Source organism: Bidens hawaiensis, unplaced genomic scaffold, assembly GCF_021521415.1.
Source record: "Bidens hawaiensis isolate Kalapana, Puna unplaced genomic scaffold, B.hawaiensis_p1.1 tig00054950_1, whole genome shotgun sequence".
Taxonomy (NCBI): domain Eukaryota; kingdom Viridiplantae; phylum Streptophyta; class Magnoliopsida; order Asterales; family Asteraceae; genus Bidens; species Bidens hawaiensis.
Genome location: NW_027499915.1, coordinates 1,315 through 12,995, shown reverse-complemented (window position 1 = coordinate 12,995; position 11,681 = coordinate 1,315). Strand labels below are relative to the sequence as shown.

Genomic DNA, 11,681 nt, shown 5'->3' with positions numbered 1-11,681 from the left:
CATGCAAAGATAAGCAAGAGATGGACCTGATTATCCATGCATAGGTATCTTAATGCATCTGTATCCTTCACATCTATACGCCATAATGCATTTGTATTCTTCTATAAATTTGGTCCGATCAATCATGTTTTGGTACAGAATTCGACACACCTCTTTAACGAATTTCCGCTAGTGATCAGTACGTAGTGGTGGAGATCAGCAGATTGAAGCAATTCTTGATCGGAAATTTGTTCATGGATTCACTGAAGATTTTACTTGGTATATTTCGTCTCACTTTTATAGCTTCGTTCCTTTTATTGTCTGTAATTCCTGCAACTAGAAACACAAAACAAGGTAACTTGTTTAAATCAATCTCAAACTGAAACTACAATTCTAACATGTTCCGAATCCAAACATGTACTCCCTCCGTCCCTCTACAAGTGTCATGGTTTGAAAAACACAAAATTTAAGAAAGTTTGAATGATTGCACTTTTTTCTTAACAAATTACTATAATGCCCTTGACTTATATAAAAAGACAAATTTTAAGAAATTTGGAATGATGCATTTTTAAGGGTAAATTTGGAAATTAATTAATAAAGTTTGAAAGTGGACATTTGTAATGGGACAAACTAAAAATGTAATGTGGACACTTTCAAAGGGACGGGGGAAGTAATTACTAATTCATATTGGAAGTTAATCCTAAAACAGGTCATCAAGTAAGTTAATGGGTCTGTTTTGAAGAAAAGTGAAAATTGAAGGCTAAATCGTAAGAGTTTTGAAGATATGTTTAATTTGGTATGTTTATTTAGTATAATAAAAATATTAGACACCATTACGTAGATAGTCACTGTTTCCCTAAGTAACAAGATTAGGTAATAAGGTTTAAAAGTCACATATATGGGTATTAAAGTTTTAATTTTGTATCAGTGTTAGGTACTAACTTTTAGCTTTCGTAAATGTTAATAGAAATGATGGGTATGTGCAAAAAAGTTGAGGGCATTATTGTCATTACATCTTCTCACTCAAACTGCCATACTAGTCGGAATATGAAATTGTCATCCTATATATATACGACAAATGTGTCGTGCAACTTAATTAAATGCATGCGAACGTATTATTATAAAGTAAGAATGGGTTTTATCGTGTCTGTCTTCTAAATATGATACTTTTTTATATCATATGTTGTATCAATTGCCAATAGCGTACTGGTACCATGACGAACATACCAGATACTGATCAAACAACATTGTATCATTATTGCTATTTTACAGTACCAATATTTTTTTGTATAGTTTTTGATAAATTTAAAACACATTTATTATGGGTTCACGCTTACGTCAGACAATACTTATTTGATGAAATCGTTAAAAGTAAACACTTTTTTTTATCATAAACAATACCAAGTGCTGGTACCACAACCTTTTTGGCTCGGAATAACTCACTAGTTTAGAGTAAATATTTAAATTATTGTTTTCTTATTTTTAAAATAAAAGCCAAATTAAATATATCTATAGTATTTCCTAAGGTATTTTCCTTTCAAAATGAAAACCCCAAATATATTGATAGAAAACAAACATATGCTTGACAATTGTTTTAACTTTTGAAGCTAAAACGTCATTGTTTTAACTCTCATGATATTCTTTTATTTCTGTTTTAAAATCTTATATCAAACACATATTAGAGTATGCACTTCCTTCCACCTATTGTATGGAATTATATGGCAATTTGAGTTTGGATTAGTATCACAATTTAAGTAAGAACGTGCAACGACAATAATGCCCTCAACTTTTTGCCCATGCCTGTCATTTTTGCTAACACTTAATGGAAGTTAAAGTTAGTACCTAATACTGCTACAAAGTTGAAACCATAGTACCCACACTTTTGACTTTTAAACTTAATACCCAATATTGGCTTAGCTTTAGTATAATTATATAGATGGCTATGATTTATGTAATTGGTATGTCAAGAATCTTAATAAACAGAAAGAACCGATCTTGATTGATAACAAATTTCGTGTTCGTGAGCCTGATTTCCAACAATTCATATTCAGGGCGGATCGCTATGGTTTGCGACAACGATCTTGAATTCACACAAGGAAATATTCTAGATATTTTCAACTTGGTGTTTGTCTCCCTATTCTACTTGGTACTACTTATAAGTTATGTTAGGATAAGCAACACCAGCTGGTCAAGAAAAAATGATTGGATATCCATTTCAGTTGCATCGTGTTGCTTTCTGATTTCGGTTTCATATCTTATTGCTGGTTTATGGGATGCCACTGCTAAAACCCCTAAACTGAATTGGTGGGTGTTCATTGTTAGACCACTAGTTTGGGTAACAGTGACGGTTTCATTACTCATAGAAAGATATACATCAGTCAAGATTCTAGCTACCATTTGGTGGATCTTCTGTTTCTTGTCACTTTCTTTTGTGAACATTGAGAATTTGGCAAAATCATTTACCATCATAGAATGGGCTGCTAGCTTCTTACTTCTCTTGTGTGCTTTAAGAAACTTTAAAAAATTTATCACTCAATACACACAAAGCCAGACGTTATCTGAACCCTTACTCGTTAACGAAACACCAAATCCAAATACAAGCCAACTAGAAGAACCAAGTTTTTTAAGCAAATTGACATTTTCTTGGGTGAACCCATTGCTTGCAGTAGGTTATAGAAGGCCATTAGTTCTAGAAGACATTCCATGTTTAGCACCCATAGACCAAGCATCGGTTGCTCATGTGAAGTTCACAAAAGCATGGGATTCACTTCAAGCAGAAAACAACTTAAACGATGCTAACATGGTTCCTATAGCATTAGCCAAAGTTTATTTTAAAGAGATGCTGTTATCAGGATTGTGCGCCTTTCTTAGGACTATATCATTTGTTGTTAGCCCTTTGTTACTTTACGTGTTTGTTAACTACACCAACCAAGAATTTAAAGATTTACATCAAGGACTATTGTTAGTAGGGTGTTTGATTGTAGTCAAGGTAGTAGAGTCATTGTCTTATAGACAATTCTTCTTTGAAGCAAGAAGAACTGGTATGAGAATGAGGTCGGCTCTAATGGTGAAAGTATATGAGAAACAACTTAAGCTTTCTAATTTAGGAAAGAAACGTCACTCTACCGGGGAAGTTGTGAATTACATAGCGATAGATGCTTACAGAATGGGTGATTTTCCTATGTGGTTTCATTTGGCATGGTCTTGGTCTATTCAACTATTTCTGCCAGTTGGTATCTTGTTTTCCATAGTAGGATTAGGTGTTCTTCCAGGTTTAGTCCCTTTAATCATATGCGGGCTTATTAATTTGCCATTTGCAAAAGCTGTGCAAAAAAGTCAGTTGGAACTCATGGTGGCTCAGGACAAGAGACTAAGATCCACTTCTGAGATTTTAAACAACATGAAGGTCATCAAGTTAGAATCTTGGGAAGAGAAATTCAAGAAAATAATTGAATCTTACAGAGAAACCGAAGTCCGTTGGTTAAGTGAATCTCAGTTCAAAAAGGCATATATGACAGTTTTGTATTGGATGTCACCAACAATTGTTTCTTCAGTTGTCTTTTTTGGATGCTTGTTATTGAATAGTGCTCCTTTAGATGCTGCCACTATTTTTACAATTTTAGCAACATTAAGAACTATGGCCGACCCTGTAAGGTCATTACCTGATGCACTTTCTGCATTAATCCAAGTCAAAGTGTCCTTTGATCGGATCAACTCTTTCTTGGTTGATGATGAGCTTAAAGATGTCACGGTGAAAAGAAACCAAGAACCGGAAACTGCGCGTGCTTGTATCAAAATACAGGATGGGAGTTTTAGTTGGGATCCAGAATCATCCATTCCAACTCTTAGGAATATAAATCTTGAAGTAAAATGCGGGCAGAAAGTTGCGGTTTGCGGTCCAGTTGGTGCTGGAAAGTCATCTTTGTTATATTCTATTCTTGGAGAAATATCCAAAATTTCTGGAATAGTGAGTGCACATATTCAATGATTGTATTTGATAGTTTATATTGAATTAATTGTTATCTTGATTTTGTTTTCAGGTGGGTGTTTTTGGATCAATTGCTTATGTTAGCCAAACATCTTGGATTCAAAGTGGGACAATTCAAGATAACATATTATATGGGAAGCCAATGGACAGAAGTAAATATGAAAAGGCTATTAAGGCATGTGCTTTAGATAAAGATATTGAAGCTTTTAGTCATGGAGACTTAACAGAAATTGGTCAAAGAGGACTTAACTTGAGTGGGGGGCAAAAGCAAAGGATTCAACTTGCGCGTGCAGTATACAATGATGCTGATATTTATCTTCTTGATGACCCTTTTAGTGCCGTAGATGCACATACAGCCGCGACTCTCTTTAATGTAAGATTTCAATTTCTTGAAATATATAGTTGGATGCTCTGTTTTCAATTTTTGAAAATTTAAATTGTGTCTCTAAGACGTTATGTAGTTATACATACTAGGACTAGAACCAAGCCAGTTTAATTCAAATGCGGTGGTTACCCATGGAACAGATAAAAGTTACCCGATACCCTATCCTCGTGTTGTTTGTTTGGTTAAATTTAACTTTTTCTAGGTACACAAATCTCTTATGTTGTTCAGACTTCTATATATTTTACATTTGTTTTTTATAAAATGTATCAGAATATAGTATCTTATGGAGACCATATGATATCGTGTATGGATTGTGTGTAATAGGGTTATATACTTACATAAAGCTCTCTGTATAGAGTATAACCTTGGCTATATATGTATATATTACATAAAGCTCTCTGTATATATACCTTCTGTCTATGATAATCATATAACTAGCATAATAATAAAACATAAGTATTAGGTGAAACTATTATGTTATATAGTTTACACGGTTCGAGTTGGCTAACCATGGAGTGTCTTCACATGTAAACCGAACCTGAATCATAGCCGACCATTTTTCAATTTGTGGCTTTTGGATTTCTGATTTCTTTGAATATTCATGTGCTATTCCATATTCTAATCTTTAGATATTTAAATTGTGGATTTTGTTGTTTAGGATTGCGTTATGACCTGCCTTGAGGGAAAAACAATTATTCTTGTCACTCATCAAGTGGAGTTTCTCTCATCGGTTGACAATATTCTGGTAATAAGGTGTTTTTTGTTATGAACGTTGTAGCATGTTTTTGAATCATTTTTGGTGATCATGTTTTATTTATTTGTTTATTTTTTCAAGGTTATGCAAAATGGTCAAATTATACAATCAGGAAGCTATGAAAATGTCTTAATGAAAGGGACAACATTTGAACAACTTGTGAATGCTCATAAAGAGGCAATCACAGGTTTAAACCCTTCACCTCCAGAAAACAAAAGAAACATATATCAAAATTTGAAAGAAATTAATAATAATTACCATAATAAAGAAAAGAGTGAAGGGCAGTTAATGAAGGGCCCACCAGGAGTGCAGTTGACTGAAGAAGAAGAAAAGGAGGTTGGGAATGTTGGATGGAAACCTTTCTTAGATTATGTTGTCATCTCAAAAGGAATATGGTTTTTGTCTTTATGCATTTTAAGTCAAACTATTTTTATTGGTCTTCAAGCAGCAGCAAGTTACTGGCTAGCATATGGTATTCAAATCCCTAAAATCACCAACATCATGTTGATTTGTGTGTATACTTTGCTTTCAACAGTGAGCACAGTTTTTGTGTTTTTAATATCAGTCTTTGCTACACTTTTGGGATTAAAAGCCTCCAGGTCATTCTTCAATAAGTTCACTGATTCAGTTTTCAGTGCTCAGATGGTATTCTTTGACTCTACTCTAGTTGGGCGAATTCTCACCAGGGTAAGAATCCCTCTTACCATATCAAATTACCTAAGATGCAAAATTTTGAAGCATGTTACCTTGAATGCGTTTTTCGCCTAAGAGTAACATTCTATTAGACCAAATAAAACATCATGGTTTCAAAAGTTTTGTTTAAGGTTATAACCTAATTATATAAATGACCTGTAGAAGCGTGTGTCTATACGGTATATGAACTTCAACATTCACTTTCATGTACATTTGTTTTGAATGTTTTATGTGTAATAAGGTTACATATTTCTAAATTGCATGTGTTATGTGTTATGGGATGAGCAGATTAGGCAAGACTTGTTTGACTTACACCTCTCAGAGAACAACATCGGGGTATAGGAGTTTTTAGAGACACAGGATAAATGTCATGGATTTTTATGTAAATGTATAGATTTGTGGCTTTTTCTATCAGTGGATTCATTTGTTATGAGTGGTTTTCTTAGAGGTACCCTAGTGTCTCACACACGATTCAATAGTCTAGCTACTTGCATATAACTAGCTTGCAGGCGTCATGACATTACCAAATCAAAATAACATTTACCATGACATCGTTTTGACTTTTTACTGTCATATTACCTTGCATCGAAGTTTTAGAAAGTTCATTACCCTTCCATGACCCCGTTTTTGACTTGTTGCTGTGTCATATTACCTTGCTTCGAAGTTTTAGGACAGAGGTAAAGTTTGCTCTCATTTCACCATTTCTAGAACCTACTCTATGGGTGAAGTATTAGTGGGTACATTTATTTGTTTATTATTTTTCTCTAGCCTAGAGTTTTGTTAACTAAAATAGAAATTAGACCAAGGTGGTTAGATTTTTATGAAATTAACCCCAAAAAAGTTTGTTGAATCACATGTTTTGCACCTAATTTAATATTTCTTGCAGGCCTCATCTGATCTTAGTGCAATCGATTTTGACATGCCATTTTCTTACGCCTTTGTGATTGCTTCTGGTGTTGAATTACTTGCTACGTTTGTTATTATGGCCAATGTGACATGGCAAGTTCTCTTTGTAGCCATTTTCAGTATTGTGGCCACAAAATATGCTCAGGTAAATCCTGGTTATCCTTTTTATAGGTGGCAATATGGGGCAAGGTGGGTAACATGTCAAGTGGTTCGGGTTGTGATGGGTATTTTTAATCTGATAACAATTAGTTGGTCAAGGATGGTTAACCCACAAGCAATTTGCTTCCTTATATTCTACTTGTAAAATAAAGCATAGTGCTTATGATTTTAAAAGAAAATTATTACCGCAGTTAATTATCTAGATTTTTGTATAAAACATTTTAGAAGATTGTATGCATTAAGAATAAACTTAGGATGACTTTAAACTCGTATGACCCATCAATCCGTATGATCCTTTCTTCCTTAAAGCTAACTTTTGGTTTTGACACATTTGAGCGATCAAAGACAAAACAGAACCCAAACGATTTAGACTTGTTCTTTGTGTTCTTGCAATACACACACACACACACTACAAGATCACATAGTCTGATGTTTACTCTTTCAAAACAACAGAAATATCATAATTGCCCATTCAATTCTACAATAAAATACATATAGTTACTACCAACAAATCAACAATGAATGAAGAGAACATAATGCAGTAAGATGATTCTGAGCAATAATGTTGTTCTTCAAATTGCGTATTCAATGAAACAAATTGTTATAGCTAGCTGGCTTTATTTCCTTTACTGTGGAATGTATAAATATGATGCTTCTAAGATATTAATCCAAAGAATATACATGAAATTATTCCAAAGTTGAGGTATAAGTTATTATGAGAAGTATATCTTATTTTTTTGGACTGCAGGGATATTATCAACCAAACGCAAGGGAACTAATGAGAATCAATGGAACAACAAAAGCACCAGTGATGAATTATGCATCTGAAACATCACTTGGAGTAGCAACAATACGAGCATTTAAAATGCAAGATAGATTTTTTAAAGAATACCTCAAGTTGGTGGATACAGATGCAACTACTTTCTTATTCTCAAATGCAACATTGGAATGGTTGGTTATGAGAACCGAAGCATTTTCAAATGTCACTTTGTTCGCAGCTAGCATTCTTCTGGTTTTCGTTCCAAATGGTTTTGCCTCTTCAGGTTTGTTAGTCATGTCTTGAGGTGGATAACAGGTTGGTTGGATACCTGGGTAACGGGTTTTAAAGGATTTTTTTTATATGGTTTGAAACGAGTTGAGTTGACCGGAAAAAAAATTTTAGAACTGGTGAAAATATAACAGAAAAGACTCGCAAGATGCTAGACAATTTAAAACTTAGGATTCCAATATTCAAGTAAAGTTATGTTAGTTCTATTAGGAAGATCCTGATACGTGAAGGGAAAGTTAGCGGGCTCACAATTCAAGATACTAGTTAGTCTTACAATTTCCACACTTTCAACCCTAACCACGGTTGTATTCGAGAATTTAAATGTTTCGACCAAGCCTAAATAAAAAGGCCTGTAGGCCCCAACGAGTAAGGAAATAAAAATGACCGTCGGCCCAATACCTCAAATGGGTTATGGGTAAAAAAATTGGGCCCAATATCTAATAAGAGGCTTAAGATTTATACCTATTTTATAAAAAAATTAAAAATATATAAAAAAGGAAAATTTTATGCCCCCGAAAATTATGTGGCCCGACATGTCGCCTGGGTTGCCCAACCCACTAGCCGGCCCCGACCCTAGCATCATGTACATTGTATTTTTGGATGTGTTCATTTACGTTCGCTTATGTTTATCAATATTCGTTTGTTTATGTTTGTTCATCAGAGGCATTTAATACTTATAATGACTTTTCTAATCTTATGATAAAGATATAAGCAAAATTATTCATTATAAAAAAATATATGCATATGAGTGTTATGTGATTACTTTCTAGGTAAAACTGACATATGAATTAAATGTTAAAATATAATAACCAACACAAACTTGGTAGATGGACCGAACCATTGGCACCAACAATTCTCGATAAGCCTAATCAAATAAAACATTGATGTGTTCATTTTTATTCTAGTTCATTTGTGTTGGTGAATCGTTCACGAACACGTTTATTTTCTTAATGAACGAACACGAACAAGAAGTATCGTTTGTTTAGTTATTCGTTAACCATTCGCTTGTCCGATAAAAGCTTAACAGAAAAGCATGAACAAGGTCTTGTTCGATTCGTTTTGATTCATTTATAGCCCTCGATTTGACCTGTTAGAGATAGCATAAGAACCAACGTCTCCTTTATAAGTAAATTGGTAGAAATATTTCCACCTGACACTATATTAACTCCAAATTAATGTTTCATGTTTGTATAGGGATGGTTGGCCTTTCTCTTTCTTATGCATTATCTTTGACCACCTGCCAAGTGTTTTTTATAAGATGGTATTGCAGTTTAGTTAATTACTTGATCTCAGTTGAACGGGTTAAACAATTCATGTGCATTCCATCAGAGCCACCAGCCATTGTGGTGAATAATAGGCCACCATCATATTGGCCTTCCAAGGGAAAGATTCATTTCGAGGATCTAAAGGTAAATTCATTTTATATGCTACTATAAGCATGTAAATTCTTACAATAATTTTATATTTCTACTCGCTTATAAATGTAATTAAAAAAGATATGCTCTGTTGAGATGTTAACGTTTATGCATTTACGGGATTGTGATTTCAGTTAAGATATCGTCCAAACGCTCCCCTAGTTCTTAAAGGGATCACATGTACATTCAAAGAAGGGACTAGAGTAGGCATTGTCGGAAGAACATGAAGTGGGAAAACGACATTAATAACAGCTTTATTTCGTTTGGTAGAACCGGATAGTGGAAGAATTCTTATAGATGGATTGGACATTTGCTCTATTGGACTTAAAGATCTTAGAATAAATTTAAGTGTCATCCCACAAGAACCCACCCTTTTTAGGGGCAGTATTCGAACAAACTTGGACCCGCTTGGACTTCATACTGATGATGAGATATGGAAGGTAATCTAAATATCTACATAAAGTTGATATGGTTTTATATATGCATATAATACCAATTTACTTTTACTTTTGTACCATTATGATCATTGTTCTTTTTTTTTAACAATCGAGTCAATTGAAAACATGTTTATCATGATCATGTTTAGATCATTACATGAATACCCGAGATTACCCAAATGAGATAAAAAGAAGTTATAGCAAGCCAACATAATGACTCAAACAGGACAAAAAGGTATCGCTTAATGACTCAAGCGTACGAAAAAAGTAGGGGTATAATGAACTAAAAAGAATATTTTGAAAATGGTTTTTCCCCACTTGGGTCTTTGTAAAGTATAGAATGATAACCCAAACTGAACGAAAACTTTTACGAGACGTCCATATGTCAAACGGGACAAAGGTCTATTCATATTTTTATACCCAAAGCAAGCCCAGTGATTAAAACAGGACAAAATTAATTTTATCTATTATTTATTGATACCGAAGCATCTACAATGATTTACAATGGTACAGAAGTGAAAACACACTGGTAGTTATAAAAAAAATCTGGTCATTTGTCTATACAATCCTTATGCAATAACGTTGATAGTTCTTATGAAATAGCAGGCATTAGAGAAATGTCAGCTTAAAACTACCATTACAAGTCTTCCAAATTTGCTAGATTCTTTAGGTATTTTGCCCATTGGTTCCATAAATATAAATAACTATATAACTTGTCAGTCATATCCAAACACCATCTCTAGTAATATTATTCGAGTTACTTATTTGAATGTAAGTTTTAAACACGTATTAAAACACAACACCAGACTTTTAACCGTCATTTTTTTCTATAGTGGGTGATGAAGGAGAGAACTGGAGTGTTGGACAAAGACAGTTATTCTGTCTAGGAAGAGTATTACTTAGGAAAAACAAAATCCTAGTACTGGATGAAGCCACTGCATCCATTGATTCAACAACAGATGTTATTCTACAAAGAATCATAAGGGAAGAGTTCTCGAGTTGCACCGTCATAACTGTGGCACACAGAGTTCCAACCGTTATAGACAGTGGCAAGGTCATGGTCATGTCTTTTGGTATGCTACTGCTCCCACATGGTTGGAATTAATGTTTTCATGCATTCCACTAGGCAAAATGAAATAAGGCCAAAAATTTTCACTTCTCTTTGGGCTCCCAGAATCGTTGAGCCGCCTTTATATATTAGTTATTGATTTTGGCTAGCAGCAAAATATTTTTATTTGACCTGTTTAGCATAGTGTCATCTTTAGTTAAATTAGTTTATTTGTAGGGAATGTGATGGAGTATGATGATCCTTCAAAGCTTATAGAGACTGATTCATTCTTCTCCAAGCTTGTAGCCGAATACTGGTCCAGTTGTACAAGAAAGTGAAGGAACTCTACTCAGACTTTTGATGGCGTTCAGTAATACTAATTGAGCTTGAATCTATAATTAATTTCCTTGCAAGTATTTGTGATCTTTGATGATTGAGTATTTGTATTACATAGAATTTTCGTGCTCGAGTAGACTCCCTCGTTTACCACCTTCTAGTCTTTTAACTTCCTGCAGCTCAACTTCATCGCCTCATGATTCTTTTGTTTACTCTGCCAAAAAATTCATTTTAGTAAATATATAACTTGAGGAAGTACAATAATTGGTCAAATAAAATGCACAAGTAATATGACCTTGATAAACAAGATATCATGCTGTTATGTTAACTGAAAAAACACCAAGACATCTGAAAAAATGAGTAACAAGCTCACCGACATCCACCTACGTACACCTGAGGGCAACATCACGAACAGTTTTATCACGCTAGCAGCACTCTTGATACACTTCATAATGTTGGGTTCATCTGCATATCTACATGTTTATTTATTTAAGGCTGGTTAAAGACAAATACGGAAATTGATGACGGTTCAT

At 34.0% G+C, this 11,681-nt stretch overlaps 1 pseudogene; it reads left to right on the top strand.

The window, feature by feature from the left end:
• Window positions 1–233: 233 nt before the first annotated feature.
• Window positions 234–11,186, top strand: LOC143600846 (ABC transporter C family member 8-like; annotated as a pseudogene).
• Window positions 11,187–11,681: the final 495 nt, after the last annotated feature.